Below are 18,625 nucleotides of genomic sequence, written 5' to 3'. Positions count from 1 at the left end.
ATAGACCTTTACCACCAAGTTGCTTGTGTTCATGGTATTTTATCACAGAAATAGAAAGCAAACTAGCATGTAGGTTCAACAAATTATTATACATGGACTGTTCAGGACAATGATTAATAAAATAAAGAATTTAAAGAAAATACTATTTAGAGATTTTGTCAATATTCTCAAAAATGATTTTTGTTACCCAGTGGAATACAGCACTCTTGATTTCTTTGGTAGACACACATAAACTGAAGGCTATTAGTATTACACACAAATATTTCAAGACATTTATTAATTCCAAGTATAATATAAATCTTTTAAAGAGGGAGAAAAATAAGAGTGTTCAGAAATTAATTAACTGTTCAAGGCTTAAAGTTAGCACACATTATGAATAATTCAAAGAAATGAAAAAAATTATTGTATTACTCAAAACATTTCCCCACAAGTATTAAGATAAGACAGTTTGCATATTAAACATGAACCATTTTGAGGTATTTGAGAAGTAAATATCACTTATTAAATTTACATATTTAATTTATATTTTGAACAAGCACCATATGGAAAAGATAAATTGATTAAAATATCTGATAAAATACAAAGGCAAAACCGAAATAAAATTTAAAGATTCTCATGCAAAATCCTTGATGCAAGTCTTGAGAACTTTTTGAAGGCATTCATGTATTAGACACGATTTCCTTAGTGTGAAAGCAAAGGGGGCTAACGTGATCCAGGGCTCCAGGGGGCGCTGAGCACAGAAGAAAGGAACCCTAATAACCAGATAAGGAAGCGCAGAGTGGAAAGGAATAGTAGACAAGACAACAGAGAATGACCACAACCAAATGATGTTCCACTTAGATGTCACCATATAGCTAGTGGAAGCTGTTCAATGACTGACAGGAAGATGGTGATAAAATTAGTGGGTTTTAGAAAGATCATTTTATGACACTGAATTGTAAAATGTTAACCCTCAAAGCAGGTAAAGCATTAAAAACATTATTGCCCTTTTTACAGCCCAGGAAACAAATGATGGATATCTGGGTTAAAATGCTTGAAACTGGCATGAAGAAAAAAAAAAAAAAAAAAAACTTAAGTATTTAGGAATGCTTTGATCCATTGGGTAACAAAAGGAATGAAGACATAAGTTATAGAAAATTGTCAAGAAGGATTTCACTGGTCACTCTTGAGTTATGAGGACCTGTTTCCCCAGCATTTGAATGTGTTTTATCTGCTGTGAGCATGATAGATCAAGACATGGATGACGACGGGGCAGGGAGATAGATATAGGGGCCAGAAATCCAACAAGGTGATATGTGAAGGAGAACACATCTGCTCCTAAGAAGCTGAAGTTTTTATTATAGAAAAATGTGCCCTTCCCCCAACCTTGAGTAGGCTAAACAAACCCACAATGGTTTTACAACCTAGCTGGAGTCATCTGGCCTTGCCACATTTGCAATTTCCTACTGAAGCTTTGAGGAGTTGACTGCCTCCTGTACTGAGCTTGCTTTTCAGCTTAATCCAACTGAAACAAAAGATGGGTCTGTGGGCTTTCCTTATATAAACACAGTGCTAAAATTAAACTTTGAGTCTTGATCAGAAACTTTTGTCTTGGCTTCATCTTTCTCTCACACCCATCCTTTTCAATTTCGAGCCTCCCTTTCAGGTATACCCAGTTCATCAGTGGCTGCTGGACAGCTACAGATGGTGTCTGAATGAGGGGACTGAAAACCAGGGTGGGGATGGAGGAAGGGAGGGTGAATGACTGAGAAACACTGTCTTGGTGGAGCTCCACAGAAAAATAGAAGAAAAGTAACAGTATCCTGCATGGTAGCAAGCAACGAACAGCATTAATGCTAGCACTAGGTATAAAGTTTATTTTTTGGAGGCTGTTGTTGCAGGAGGTGCCTTAAGAATGGGATACAGCTCAGCTGAACAAGTGTCAACCCGATGCCGAATTGTGTGACAGCACAATTGAGATGGGAAATTCTATACAAGCATTTAACTGCAGCTACATCAGGAGAGAGGAGCAGGGTTTCAAAACAAAACAAAACAAACAACCCCCCCAAACAAAAAACAAACACAAACAAGATGTTAGAAAAATTCTTAGCTCAATTAGATTTATGCTGTGTATGGTTTCCTGAAGTAGGAATAGTAAATATACAAATGGCACGAGAAAGAGAGAAAGAGAGAGAATATACATTTCAGAAAAGCAGTTGTCCCCTGTCCAGATACATTAGCAAAAAAGAGAAGGAAAAATCTTATAGGGACAGGAGGAAATCAGAAAATGTCCTGCTTCCTCTCTGGCTCTTACTGGAGATATCCTTAGTTCTGGTTACAACAAGTTCTCTTCCTTCTCTGTCTATTGTCCCCCCTTGGTGCACTAGTGCCTGTTTTTATTTCGCTGTTTGAATGATTGTTTTTCTGTGTTTCATGTTGAAAAGAAATGGTTAAAACTTTATCTGCTGCTATCCATCCCCTGATTTAGTTTAATTTGTTTAGAAGGCAGTCTCAGTTTGCACAGCAGAAACTGATAAGTTACCCTGCACTGTAGTTGGGTGTCAAGCACAGCTGGAGAAAAGCTGCTTTTAAAGGGGCCAGGGGCATCTCAAGTTCTATGGCAAGTAAGTTGATGGCTGTTTTATCCTGGAAAAATCTCTGTAACTGTGTTTATTGGGTTCAGCAAGGGCCAAGATGCCAACATACTTTTTTGTTTCTTGCAATTATAGCTAGAAAAAGTAAAAATTTTGTTTGGTATAATATATAAAATGCATGTAGCCACTTCCTTTTTGTTTCTGACTGGTTTTAAAAGTATAAATATGTTCTGCATGCCTTGGTTATAGAGTACTGGCTTATAAGTTATTGGGTATACTTAAAATTTTGTAACATTGGTAACAGAAAGTTAGCTTAAAACTAGTAACGCAGGGTAAGAGTCATTCTAAACAACAACACATGGCATGAGCCAACCCAGGAAAACAGGCCTCTAAATTGGATAGTATTTTATGTAATTTTTATCCTAGAAACTAGACTTATAAAAGGATAGGATTTAAAACAATGTATCTTTAATGAGGTATTAAAAACTGCACTGCCATGCATTCATATATAGGAACTGGCAGCCAAAAACTTTGTAGCATGAGGGGTGATGAACTTTGTGTTGATTTTGGAGAAACTGGACTGTGTTGGAGGTTGAATTTTGCTTTTCAAAGTTATGGTTATGCTCTAATATTACAAGAGAAACTTAAAAATTACAGTTAAACTGCCAGTATTCCATTGGCTGCAGTTTGTAGTTCGATCACAGGCTCAGGATTTTTAACTCACTCATATTTGTAATTAAGAAAAAAAAAAAAGTCAAGCAAGTAGAGATGACTGCAAGAGTAATAAAAGTTAAAAATAGCTGTGGCCTGTATGGGCCTGCTGCCTCTTTTACACAAGCTTTGTTGGATATAGTGGTAGACGCTAATTTAACATCCCCCACAAGATTGGAAAGGAGATCTCAGTAGATATTATCTGGAATCAAACAAAGTGATGAACTGTTTCAGGAATTTGTGGATAGACCGCTGGTAGAATTTTTGGAGACAGAAATTGGACCCTCATACAGTCAAGGTTTGGCTATGGCTGCTGCCCTGCGTGAGACTATAATAAATATTTACATTTGAGTTAATGCAAACCTCAGAGCAGCTTCAGTGGAGGCTTGTGTGGCACTCCTTTTTGTCTTGCAAACCTTGCCATGGGAGTTTTGGGGCCCTTGCCTCCAGGAACCTGGGGGTTACTTTTAGGCCAAAGAAGCATTATTATAAAAGGGTTACAGATCTTTCCAGGTGTTATAGATAATGATTATGCAGGAGAAATAAAAATTATGGCTGCTTCCACCCATGACATTATAATTGTACCTGCTAACCTTAAAATACTAATTGAAGAAAAAGGGCTTTGGAGAATTAATAGACACTGGAGCTGATGTGCTAACTCACATTCAAGGGATTGGATATTCTATTACTCCAAAACAAAGTTCAAACTTTGGATTTATCAAAGGTTAATGAAACTAGGAACTTATAAAGGCATTGCCGCCTGGCTTACCTACTCTAGCTGCCGTTCCAAAATATAGATATAAAATTACTATAGATTCAAAAGATTGTTTTTATACTGCTCCTTTGCATCCTGATGACTATAAAGCATTTGCTTTTAGAGAGCTTGTAATTTTAAAGAGCCCATGAAGAAAAATCATTGGAAAGTTTTGCCTCAAGGAATGGCTAATAGCCTTACATTATGTTAAAAAAACAAAAACAAAAACAAAAACAAAAACAAAACAAAACAAAAAGTGTTTCTGCTTCCATACAAGAAGTTAGACTTTAGCTGGGCATGGTGGCGCACACCTTTAATCCCAGCACTCGGGAGGAAGAGGCATGTGGATTTCTGAGTTCGAGGCCAGTCTGGTCTACAAAGTGAGTTCCAGAACAGCCAGGGCTGTACAGAGGAACCCTGTCTCGAAAAACAAAAACAAAAAACAAAAAACAAACAAACAAACAAACAAACAAAATTTAGACTTTGAATTGGTCAGTTTATTATTCATTATATGGAGGGTATTTTATTAGAGCCCCCTGAGGGCATTTTAGTACAAGCCTTTCCTCTTATACAACAAGTTTAAAATTTTGGGGAGTGGTTGTTGTTCCAGAAAAGATTCAAAGACAATAAAAAGAAGATTCAATATTTGGGACATCAGTTTTATCCTAGACAAACTGTGGCACAGAAAATTCAAATAAGAAAAAATAGTTTACTTACTTTAAAAAGCTTCTAGGAGATGTTAATTGGCTAAGACCTCACCTTCAGCTCACCACAGGAGGACTTAAGCCTCTGTTTGATGTTCTCAAGTCGGGATGCAAATCTTGTCTCTCTGGTGAGAGACAAATAGCTTTGTAGAAAGTAGAGGAAGAATTAGCCAACTACAGATACATTATATAGACTATAGATCAATTGTTGACTGTTTGCATTATTGCTACTCATGTGCCCACAGCAATTCTTTGGCAAAAGGGACCATTAATGCAGATTCATCTTTCTTGGTCTCCAAGTAAAGTTTGAACACCTTATTATGAAGCTGTTGCTGTGATAATACAGAACTGTAGGATAGTATCATGAAAGTATTTTGGGAAAAATATCCTAAGTACCTGATGAAATGTTTATTCCTTACTCAAAACAGCAATTAAATTGGCTATTGAAGAGTACTGATATTTGACCTATAGCATGACAAATATTTTAGGCAAAATTGATAGTCATTATCCAAAGACAAGTTGTTACAATTTGCTTCTATGAATGCTTTTGTAATTCCTGTACGTTTGTGTATAAAGCCAATAGAGAAAATACTCACTGTATTTACAGATGGCTCATATAATGGGAAAGCAGCATATGTAATTGGGTCACATGTTTATTCTCTTGTGTTTCCTTCCACTTCAGCACAAATAATTGAATTACATGCTGTAGCCACTGTTTTTAACATGTTGAAAAATCAAGCTTTTAATTTGTATGCTGATAGCCAATATATAGCTCATGGCTTACAATTGCTTGAAATTGTTCCTTGTTTAGATACTGAAAATTCTCAAATTTTGCAATTAATTATGCAAATACAACTCAAGTTAAGAGAAAGTATTGTTCAAGAGAATATGCACATCAAATTCAATTTCTACCTGTATCACATAATGGTATTAATCTTTGAGGATTTATACCTAATCAATTATGGCAAATGGATTCACTCATATTACTGATTTTAGAAAATTAAAATATGTACATGTGACTTGACACCTTATCAGGCTTTCTAATTGCAACTGTTTTAACAGGAGAAGAAACTAAAAATGTAATTAGTCATTGCCTGCATTGTTTTTCTATGCTTAGTGTTACAAATCAGATTAAAACAGATAACGGAACTGGATTTGAGATGTTTTGTAGACAATTTAATATTACCCAATTACTGGGATTCCTTATTATCCTAAAGGACAATGTATTGTGGAACAGGTCCATGGAACTTTAAGACAATATCTTCATAAAAAACAAAAAGGGGGAGTTATATTCCCATCCACCACATTATTTAAATCATGCTTTTTATTTTTGAAATTGTAAAATTTGGATGCTAAGGAACTCTCTGCTGAGTGTCTATGGCACTCTACCACTAGGCATACTTATGGGAAGGAGTGTGCTCTTTGAAGGCCAGTGGCAAGGGATGGGTAAGCATGTTATTGAGCTCCTATCATTGTAAGCCAGACACATTCATCAAAAGCTATGTTTGTCATCCATTTCAAGTAAGAAGGAGCAATATAGACACTGACCTAAGACAGGCAAGGCCACCTCGCCACTCTATTCCCTAGACAGGACTGTGGAAAACAAGTAAATCTTGTGCACCCATCCAACTCATCTTTGAAAAACAAAAACGGAAGAATTGTGCTCTTCCCCAGCCTTGAGTAGGCTAAACAAACCTGCAATGGTTTTGCAACCTAGTTGGAAATCACCTGGCCTCATCACATTTCAATTTCCAATCAGAGTTTTGAGGAGTTGACCACCTGCTGAGCTTGCTTTGCAACGCAATCCATCAGAAATGAAGGATGGGTCTGTGGACTTTCCTTATATAAACACGGTGCTGAAAATTAAACTTTGAGATTTGATCAGAACTTTTGTTCTTGGCTTCATCTTTCTCTTGCGCGTGTCCTTTTTCAGTTCCATCATCCCTTTCAGGTATACCCAGTTCATCCATGGCTGTTGGACAGCTCCAGAAAAAAGGGAGAGCACAGACAGAGGCAGAGGTAGCTAGAGGAGTCCAGAGTGAACATGACCAGCAGACTGGGCTGGGCCATGGGAGGAGAGAGAAGTAGGGAGAGGGAAGAGGCAGGAGCCAAGAGCACCAGCCAAAGAACCAGCATAGCCAAAATGGCTAGGTTATATGGGGAAGAACAGCAGGGGGAAGGGCAGCCCAGCACAGTCTCTGGGCTGGAGACTTTAGTGTAGAGGGTGGGTATACCACACAGGATGACTCTAACCAGTACTGAAAGATGCTAGAAGAACTTAGAGTCTGCTTTTGATATGTTAATAGGCACTCCAGTTAGCCTCTTGTCTTGGGTTTCAGGTCTAACAATCTGGATCAGTAAACTAGGAACTATCACCATGGAGTTTCAATAGCTGACAAGATGAACTTGGGCTGGGAGAGACTGCAAAAGTCTAAACATGAATTAAAGTAGTCAATATAAAACAGTCAGTAGTAGACGAGACATTAAAGAGAAAGGCTAGGGATGTGTGACCAGAGGGAATTACATTTTTTTTATTTGCTAGAATTGTGCATTATTTTGTTGGAAAATATTCCACAAAGTTAAAATATTTTCTTGTACTTTTTGACTATTTGCTAAATGTTTCAAAAACAGGAGATAGTCAAGAAAAGAGTAGGATATATGACTTGTTTTGTTTCTTATAAAATAAAAAAACAACAAGCTATGACTACCTATATTTCTGAAGCTAAATACAAATAATTGCAGCCCTTTTATAGCATGGGATAATATGTGATATTGTGCTACATTTGTGAAGAAATGTATAATTAGCAGAACATTTCGACACAGAATGCTAAGTGGAGGGCACAGAATAAAGCACACACGCTGCATGAATGCCAATGTAATATGCTTCTACTCCTTGCCAAGTGTTCAGATGTTAACCTATGTGAGTAGACTCATCATGAGTGTAATGAGCAGTGATGCTGAAGAAACATCCAATTAACAGAGTTGAACCAGGGAGAAGACGCAGCTTCATAAAACTCAGGAAGCATTCAAACTACCAAGTAAGTGAAAGCTGAAATAAGAGTCCAAGCAAGACCCCCTCCCATCCCACATTGTAACAAAAGCAATAATTGTTAGGAAGTCTTTCTAATCAGCCCAGTTGCCCAGAGGAGACTATCCAGCATGTTGATCTGCATGGATGTTCTCCACAAGTTCCAGGATTGGAACTTCATGCATCACAAGTTGTGATTCATGCTGAGCTGATATTTTTAATTATTCACCTGCATTTGAGTCAACCATGCCTTTGTAAGTAACTGTGACCCATACTGTTGTAAGTAACCCCAATATGTCATTGACTCTTCAAGTTGTACCAATCTGTCATGGGTTATATGTCTGGGGCAGATAAATGTTTGTTCATATTTCCCTAGGAAAAGTCTCACATATTATTGCCACTGAATTGCACTCAGACATCCACACACACACGTTCACACACATGCACATAGGTCTTATATTTTACTTAGTAAAAAATAGCATTAAAATCTTAGTCAATTAAGTCATTTACTTCCCTGTTTAGCAAATAATTAATAAGAACCTGCATTTTATTTGAAATACAGATTTTAAGGTAATTCAAAGTGTAGTTTTAGTATATGGAAATAAGATATAACTGGAAAATTGTATTTTCACAGGAAAATGTTAGAAAAGTAAATGTATAATATGTGTTCACACAACTTTCCACTGGTAGACCATGTACAATGTAACTATTTTTACAGAATCTAACTAGTTTATTTATCAATGAGTATCATTATTTTCTCTGGAACCCATGAGGTTCTTCAGTACTGGTAGGGCTCATATTTGGAGCAATCAACCTAAAAATACACAAACTGTTAATAAGGTGAATGTACCTTGGAATTGGAGTAAGTGGATGGAAGTGGACCCTGAGGAATAGTCATTACAGAAAATGAAACATACAGCCAGACAGTTTAAACAGGAGAAAACAACTTATAAATTTAGGAACAAAACAAAATGAAGGAAAAAAAAATCTAGCAGAAATCAAGGGTGTAAAATAGGCCACAGTGAGTGATTCAATTATGTAAATAAGGATGGGGTAAACAATACATTTTTAAACTTTTGTTGATAGGACATCTCACAGCTGGAGACACCTACTTCCCAAAGTCCTGAATTAGAAATTCATGACTAGAGTGTCATAAAAGTTAAAGAACTCTTGTATTCATTAGTAAAAAGAATAAAGGTCAAATTTATCAAATGCTATCAACATGGCTGGAATTATTTGAAATGTAATGAATCAATTTTGCTTCACAAATAAAGAGAATTAGGACCTAAGAAGATGGGTAAGAATCTTACAGGTAGTGAATGGGGCAGGAGGGGATGAGTTGGTCTTTCTTCTCAACCGAGATGATCCATGCACCCAAGTTTCATGCCACCTCTATCTGGTACAGCTGAGAATCTCTCCAAACCATTAGATAAATGAAGGCTAAGTTTGACCATCCATACATACTATTTTATATAAAGTTCTTTACACAGTTCTTACCTCCCCCCGCCAATAGGAGGCAGAATATAGATCACAGCCTTTCTGCATCGTTGAGTGCTGTTAGCGTGACAGGTCAGAAGATTCTGACTGCGTGATTTTAACCCAGCAGAGCAGAAGCATAAGTTACCAATGAACATCATATATTTAAAGTAGATTTTCTTAAATTTAGCTAATAAGCATGTTATTTTGATAATTATGTAGTTCTGAGATATTTGAGAAAGAAAAGAACACTCTGCTTATATACTGCTAACTATTTAAGAGCATGTGAATGGAACATGGTGGGAATATGGAAATATTTTGGAACACAATTCTTCAGGGTGACATTGTTACAATTTTTAAAATCATGATTTACTTGAATCCTCCCCAAGGAAGTATTTTTGCTCTTTCTTTTTTTTAAAAGAGTCCTTATTTTTGTAAAAAAAAAATGTAGTATTGAGCCTCCCAGAAATAAAATCTGGGGCTGGAGAGATGGCTCAGCTGTTAAGACGAAGAAGACGAAGAAGACGAAGAAGACGAAGAAGACGAAGAAGAAGAAGGAAAGAAAGAAAGAAAGAAAGAAAGAAAGAAAGAGAAAGAAAGAGAAATAAAATAAAATAAAATAAAATAAAATAAAATAAAATAAAATAAAATAAAATCTGAGTGTGTCCTCCAAGCACTCATGCATGGGGAACTCCATTAGCCTGCTCCCAGACCTCCCAGTAAAGTGGGAGAGACTCACTCTCTCTCTCTCTCTCTCTCTCTCTCTCTCTCTCTCTCTCTCTCTCCTTGTCACTCTGTCTGTATCTGTTGGTCTCCTCTTCTTCTTCTTCTTTTCTTCTTCTTCTTCTTCTTCTTCTTCTTCTTCTTCTTCTTCTTCTTCTTCTTCTTCTTCTTCTTCTTCTTCTTCTTCTTCTTTCCCTCCTCCTCCTTCCCCTTCCCCTCCTTCTCCCCCTCCCCCTCCTCCCCCTCCTTCCCCCTCCTTCCCCCCCCTCCTCCTCCTCCTCCTTCTTCTTCTCTCCTCCCTCCCTCTCTCATCCTGGTTTCCTTTCTCCCATGAAATCTTGTCATCACATCCCAAGATGCTGTCCACCAAGAGGTAACATTACCCAAGGGCTCTTTCTAGAGATATCTGCTGTTTAGGACTTTCAGGTCTCCCAAATGATGAGCTCTTTAAATCTCTTGTGTATGAGTACTCAGTCTTAGGTATTTGTTGTAATAATTAAAATGGATTTAGACACTTGTTTTACTTAAGCCTCCTAGACCTCTGATTCGCTTTATTCTTTATATTCATTAAGTCATTGATTAAAAAGTGTTGGCTGAGCATGTGCTATGTTACCTACATTGTGATCACTTCTGCATACCAGCCAATAATCAATATTTATCCCAATAGCAAGAGCTGATGCGGGGTGGAGAGATGGCTCAGTGGTTAATAACACTGACTACTCTTCTAGAAGTCCTGAGTTCAATTCCCAGCATCCACATAGTGGCCCACAACCATCTATAAAATGGATCTGGTGCTGTCTTTTGCCATGTAATTGTGCATGTAAACAGAGAACTCCTACATCTTAAAAAAATACATAAATAAATATTTTTTTAAAAAGAAACAAATTAAATAATGGAAAAGAAAAGCAGGTGGTGTTTAAGCTGCTGGGAAGATATTAAAAAATTGAAAAAAAATTCAAAATTAATGTAGAATGACAGCTATCTCACCTGATCTCTGCTGTTGCTGGTAGGAGACAATGCTAGCAACAAGCATAAGTTCCTTCAGCATTGTGGGCGAGTCAGAATCTAGGTGCAGAGAAAGATGAATCACTGAGCAAGTATCTAGGTTTTGTTTGAGCAGCAAAGATGAAATGATGAGATGTTAGCTTTTGTGTGCATAAGCTTTGATTTTGAAAACTATCAGCAGGAAGTAATAGTGATCTATTGTTTTGATTAGAGAAACCAAAGTTCAGTATTTTATCATCTTAAACTCCCACAGTATCTCTCACGAAATCTTGCCACTTTCAAAGCTCTGTCTGTCATGGGTCTGTAATGTCTTTACATACATGGCAGATAAAACAATGCCACTGTGCTAATGGTCACCCTGCACATTACAGTATATGTACAGTAGCATCATGCATTTTGTTTGAAAATGTAGAATACGGATTATAACTTAGCAAATGACTAAACAATTATATTCTTTTTTTTTCCTTTTCAAGACATGGTTTCTCTGTGTATCCCTGGCTGTCCTGGAACTCACTCTGTAGACCAGGCTGGCCTCAAACTCAGAAATCTGCCTGCCTCTACCTCCCAAGTGTTGGTATTAAAGGTATGCCACTGCCTGGCATATTCTGTCATAGAAGGAGTAACAGCTCTATGTCCCTATACCCTTAGTGCACAGCCAATGATGTATACTGATTTATATAGAGTTTTAAATATTCAAAAACAAGGAGAAGAGAAGGCTTGGGGTAGCTGGTGATGGCAAAAGTCACAGTTTTCACTGAGTAGTGATAATAAAAGGTAAATGAGAAGACAAAAGGTAAGGAAAAAACAGAGTGAATTAGTCACTAATCCGGCATTCCAATCTAGGCTGGTTCCAAATCCTGTGCCCCTCTATAATGTAACTAAATCAGAACCACATTAATATTGTCTGGTTTACTCATTAAAGAATACTCTCCACTCTGTTACATTTGGCAAGATTTGCCAATGCTCTCTTTTGCTAAGCTATAATTGCTTTCACATGATCACAAAGTGTACATTTACAGTTTGTGTTTTATGCTGTATTTGGGATGCAAAGAAATACTTGATTCAAAAAGGGAAAAAGCAAACCTTCCTAGAAATGGGAACAAAACACCCATTGGAAGGAGTTACAGAGACAAAATTTGGAGCTGTGACAAAAGGATGGAACATCTAGTGACTGCCATATCCAGGGATCCATCCCATAATCAGCTTCCAAACACTGACACCATTGCATACACTAGCAAGATTTTGCTGTAAGGACCCAGATATAGCTGTCTCTTGTGAGACTATGCCAGGGCCTAGCAAACACAGAAGTGGATGCTCACAGTCAGCTATTGGATGGATCACAGGGACCCCAATGGAGGAGCTAGAGAAAGTACCCAAGGAGCTGAGGGGATCTGCAACCCTATAGGTGGAACAACAATATGAACTAACCAGTAGCCTGGAGCTCTTGTCTCTAGCTGCATATGTATGATGGCCTATTCAGCCATCACTGGAAAAAGAGGCCCTTTGGACTTGCAAACTTTATATGCCCCTGTACAGGGGAACGCCAGGGCCAAAAAGGGGGAGTGGGTGGGTAGGGGATGGGGAGGAGGGGATGGGGGTCTTTTGGGATAGCATTGGAAATGTAAACGAGGAAAATACCTAATTAAAAAAAAAAAAGGGAAAAAGCAAGCTAGCTGAAATAGCACTGAAACACAATCAGGCAACGCTAGACAGTTTCAGTTAGGTTGATTATATTTAGACCAGAAGGTGGCATAAGAGTTATAGTAATGGGAAATTATTCTCAATGACTGAATTTTCTTAAAGGATTGTGTTGTAAACCAGGGTCTACATTATATAATTCTCTTTTAGTCTAAGAAAATAAGCATATATTTAAGTATATAAGCAAAAATCTCTTTTTCATTTAAAGTTGCTCAATGATTTTTGAAAAGTAATATGCACGTACAAAACAAATTGTAAAACTATCCAAATCTTACAGTCCGTGAACAACTGAGCAAATATAATGGTGCTTATATCTCCATACTTTATCTAGTAATATCAACTGCAGACTACTATACCCACTGCTATTCTCATTTAAGAATATATAATGGGCATTTGAGTTAAAAGGATTTCATATACCCATAGAGTGGCAGAGAAGTGCTCCACTGTACTGTGTGTACATAATTAGCTTCATTACTCCATGATTTACATAAACTCTATGCAGCATTTTACTGGGGTACAGAGTTCTTAAGAAACTCTCTTTCTCTCTCTCTCATATATATATATATATATGCACATATATATATACACATACATATATATACATATATATATATATATATACATCATCTACATTTACATATACATATCCTGCTCGCCTGCATTCATTCATCTTCCTTATCTAAACTTTCTAAGACTTATTATAGAAACAAAACGGTTTAAAAGTTGGAATTTTGAAGACTTTTTCAAGTATTTTTAAATTCCCTCTATGAAACCCTTACTTAGTTTCTTTCACTACTGTATGAAGGCACAGATTTTTCACCTTCTGCATTAGCCTTGCATTTTACCCTGGATATTAGTCCGTTTTAAAAATTATTGTAATAAAACAAATGAATAGATTAACTCTAGCTCCTAATTCTGGAGATTCAAATGCAATGGCCCAGCATCATCTTGCCTCTGATGAGGGCCTCTTGCAAGATGGCAAAGGAACAGATGAAAGAGAGACAGCTCATCACCAGACAGGAAGCATGAGGGATTCAAGAGCTGACTTACTCTCCCTACAACTTGCTCTTGACCACATTAATAACTGTTCTGAGTCCTGGAGGCAGCACTCACAGTGAGCTGAGCACCATCTGGTAGGCAGCATCCCTTAGTAGGGCAATGCCACCTACTGTACAGACACATGCAGGATTCTGTCTCCATCATATGAGTCCTCACTGGATACACTACTAAATCCTATCTAAACCATCATGCCTAATAATAATCTCTAAAATATAATCTGCTAAGAAGTTTCTTACATGATTTTCATCTTTATGGGTAGACACAAAATTTGAAAAATATTCTTATTAAAGGTCATTAGAAACTTTGTTCATATTAGTTGATGCGGGTTTTTGTTTAATGAAAGAACAAATACATGCTAGAGTCCTCACCATGTGTGCTAAACTCATCAGATGCGTGCCACGCCCCACCCCGCCCCTCCCGACTCAAGCCCCGCCACCCGCGCCTCACGCCTTCCATTCTCTCCTGCTCTGAGCTCGCCACTCTGAGCCCCTCGCCGCCTCGGACCCATCTCTCACTCGGCTACTACCAGACGGGATGCCCCAATGGCGACTAGCCTCCCCTTATCCCCATAGCTGCCCAAGGCAGGACACCTTTAAGACCATATTCATACTTTGTTTATTAGCCTAGGATGTGTAAATATTTTCATGATTAAAGGGATAGATTCCATACATGGAAACCAGTTTGATCATGTTTTATGTCTGGGAAAGAGCTCCTATGACTTAAATGAATGGTTGGAGATTTAATTTCATATGTGGCATAGTAGTCTGGATGCCACAGTATGATATATAATATCACAGCCAAGTGAAATTAATTTTGTCATAGTTTCAGGCCAAAATCCAAGTTGAAGGTATTAGCAAATTCAGGATCTGGGATGGTTTCTCCCTACCACATAGGAGTGGGAATAGAACCTAGTATCAGGTGTGTGTCATACAATTATTCTTCCACTAAGATACCGCTTCAGAGCTTCTTCCTTTCAGACAAGTCTCACTATCTAGTTCAGCTTGCCTTGAACTTGTGTTACTCCTGCATGTGATGAGAGAGCTGAGATTAGTGATGTGAAGCACCACACTCACCTAACCCAGTTTCCAGAAAGCCCTTTCTCACCGTGGCCTCCTATCACCCTTCTGTGTAAACTAGAGAAAAGCCCTTGGTATCTCTGTTTCTTCTAATGAGCATCCTGATCTTGAGCAGATTAGGGCCCCACCTTCATAACATCATTTAACTGTAATGATATCCTTAAAGGCACAGTGTTCAAATCTAGTCAACCTGGAAAGAGGTCTTCTGTAAGTGAATTTGAAGAGATCACAGTTTAGTCCCAGCACTTGGTGTATAAGTAGCATTGTGTGGGTAATAGCTCACATGCTGCAGGGAACAAGTGTCTGCCACTAATAAGCCAGTTACTGTGTCTGAAATCCCCGGCTTCAGACATGAGGCCATGTTTAGTGTTTGTTACTCATACCTGAAGCAACCAGTTTCCTACTTTGTAGACATAAGCTGCATGTTTGAAAATTGGGATTTCAGTCATGAAATGTTATCATCATGGCCCTATATGTGTAGGACCATATTTTGCTCCTTGATAGTGATTTTTTTATATATGGTGTTCTAAGTTCCTGGCCAAAAGGACCAGATTCTATATGTGCAAAACAAGTATTTATGAGAGAAACACAGCTTTTTAGATAGCTACTGTCAAGACCCATTCTATGAGTTTTATGTTTGGAGACTAAAAATCTGCTCTTGGCGCCAATTGCTATGTGTAAAATGAAGGCACTCGGCATTCACATGGAGTTCTAGTATTTATGATTAGTACACCAATTATCATATTTTAGAAGGTTTATAAATATGACTGAATTATAGTCACATGGTAGAGCATAGTGTCTCATACTTGTGGAGTTAAATTCTATGATTTAATTGCTATTTCATATAAGAAGTGCTTCTAGAAGGGGGTACCTTATACCTGAAGGGCTAAATTTCATAATAAAAGGTCTAGTTACTCTAATAGAGGTCCAAGTCTGTGTTCCTAAGGATGGGTCTTATGAGAAAGACAGAGTTCAAATATAAAATACATAAGTCCACGCTTGAAAAATAGATTTCACATTTCATATGTGGTAGGTCAGTTTCCACTTCTCGAGTAGTGGTCCATATGGCAGTTGAAATTTCTTATTCATAAAATCAAAGTCTGTGGTTACAGTCAGTTTCTATGCTGGATTGTAAGGTTTCATATTTGTATGACCATCCTTCGTGCCGTGAAAGCTGGACCAACTCCATAGGCTTTATTTTAAAATTCTTATAATGAAATTGCTATGGATTAGATACTTTTAAATTGGTTTATTTAGTTTATAATCTCAGTGATTGAAAGTTTAAACAGCATAATCTTGGCTGTGGAGAAGATCCTCTTATATATATCATCCTATAGTGGATAACAACACACAATGGCAGGAGTGTGTGTGTGTGTGTGTGTGTGTGTGTGTGTGTGTGTGTGTGTGTGTGTGAGAGAGAGAGAGAGAGAGAGAGAGAGAGAGAGAGAGAGAGGAAGAGGAAGAGGCAGATAGAGAGAGACAGAGACACAGAGAGAGTCAGAGAGAGACACAAAGGGAGACTGAGACAGAGGCAGAGAGAGGGAGAGCTATCAATCACTTGAGCAGAAAAGAGCAGGGATTTTTAAATTTTTTAAAATAAAAATCTTGAGTCTCATAATGTATTGTCACTTTTCTGTTGCAGTGATAAAACACCATGACCAAAGGCAACTTAAGGAAGAGACAATTTATTTTGGCTTAAGGTTCATAGGGATGAGAGACCCTCATCATGGGGCAGAGGTATGTCAGACTTAGCAATAGGAGAATGAAGTTGGGAGACCACATCTTTAAAAGCAAGGGTGAAGTAAAGTTCTCAAAGTATGGGGCTTTTCTATGCCTGCCCTTGCTCTGAAATAATGACATGGAGACTTGGTGTATTTATTAATGAGCTTCTTGCATTATAGCTGGGAAGATACTGAGCTATTCTAACCTGACTACGTTGGCCCGGCATACGTCCCACCCATGTGGCATGACCTGCCATCTTGGTTTTGCCCTGGCTGTTCCTGCTCCATCTGTCCTATGAGGACAACTCTCCCTGGTGACATCCTGCTCTCCCTGGTGACATCCTGCTCTCCCTGGTGACATCCTGGTGAATTTTCTTCCTCTTTCCACCTGCGATCCCCTTGCTGGGATCAGAAATCCCACTGCCTCCTCTCCTGCCCAGCTATTGACTGATCAGATCATTATTAGCCAATCAAAGGTGACGGAAAGCAATTTTTACATATCATTGAGACAGGAGATGCTGGACGATGCCAAGGTCTGGAGGGCAACCGGATCTCCGGATACAGTAATCAGCATCTGAATACACAGTGCACAAAACCACTCTCCAACAAGGGGGTGGTGTGGGAAGGGGACTAAAGTGTCCCCCAAGCCACTGCTGCTGACCTACTTCCTAGACTCTTCAACCTGGTACCAAAATACCTGAGCCTATGAAGGACATGTATCTCTGAAACTACTACACGTGAGAACTAGCTTAATCTGTTCAGAAGGTAGCACCTGCAGTGGCCTCCCATTAAGCTCCACATCTAAAACCCACCACATTGAGGATTAAGTTTTCAGTATGGCCACATCCGAGCCATTGCTCTCTGTTGTACATCTGGAAGACTAGGCTTTATGTCTGACATTTCTAGTTGCATTCATATCCCACAGGTGCACAATGCAAAGAATTTTATATAGTTTGGAAAATTTTAAGAGTCCCTTTCCATACCTGGAAGGCAAGTTCTCATACTTAAAGGACTGGAATACATTTCTCAAGGGATGGAGTCCACACATGAAGTGTATGGTTCATTATTGTAAGCTCCATTCCCAACCTGGATGCTCATATTCAATGGTTGTGGCCAGGTTTCATATGTGAGGGACTGTTCATGTCATGCTCATAGGATCAGATTCCATGCCTCATATACTATGTTCCTATAAATGGAAATACCTTTCTAAACCTGAAGGTAGCCGAAGGCTAGATTGTCTTGTTTCATGCTGTGAAGCCCAAGTCTTTTCTCTAGAAGCAAGCAGTGCAGCTATACTTATGCTGTAGGTGTGACATGTGACTTATCTCTACTTATCATCATTGTTACAGAAATGGTAGTTCTCTTTGACATTTTGAGACAACACTGTGACATAGGTGACTCAAAAACCAGCTGAAGAGTTCAGAGGCCTGTTAGGAGGTTTGTGCAATAGAACAGAAAAACGTGTCTCCAATGAGTGAAGAAATACTGAATAGTGGGTGTCTTAGTTAGTGTTTTACTGCTTTGAGCAGACACAATGACCAAGGCAAGTCTTATAAAAAAACAACATTTAATTGGGGCTGGCTTACAGGTTCAGAGGTTCAGTCTATTATCAACAAGGTGGGAGCATGGCAGTATCCAGGCCAGCATGGCACAGGCAGAGCTGAGAGCTCTACATCTTCATCCAAAGGCTGCTAGTAGAAGACTGACTTCCAGGCAACTAGGGTGAGGATCTTATTCCCACACCCACAGTGACACACCTACTCCAACCAGGTCACACCTATTCCAACAAGGCCATACCTCCAAATGGTGCCACTCCCTGGTCCAAGAATATATAAACCATCACAGTGGAAGACTATTTTAGCCTCACATTTCTGATCAATCTTCTGCAACCCATGTCTGTTAATGAGTACTGAATGCTAACAAGAAGGCAGGTGCTTTGCTAAACCTACATATGCATTATATGATTTAGTTTCACAGACTGGGCCCTGTTATTTGGTAAATGAGATTTTTGTAAAAACTCCTAACTGGTATATGTGAAAGAATATTAAATTCTATATTCAATATGTTTTAAATGACAATAGACAAAGTCTGCATTAT

Source organism: Mus musculus, chromosome 4, assembly GCF_000001635.26.
Source record: "Mus musculus strain C57BL/6J chromosome 4, GRCm38.p6 C57BL/6J".
In the NCBI taxonomy this organism is placed as follows: domain Eukaryota; kingdom Metazoa; phylum Chordata; class Mammalia; order Rodentia; family Muridae; genus Mus; species Mus musculus.
This window is presented reverse-complemented; position numbering follows the sequence as displayed.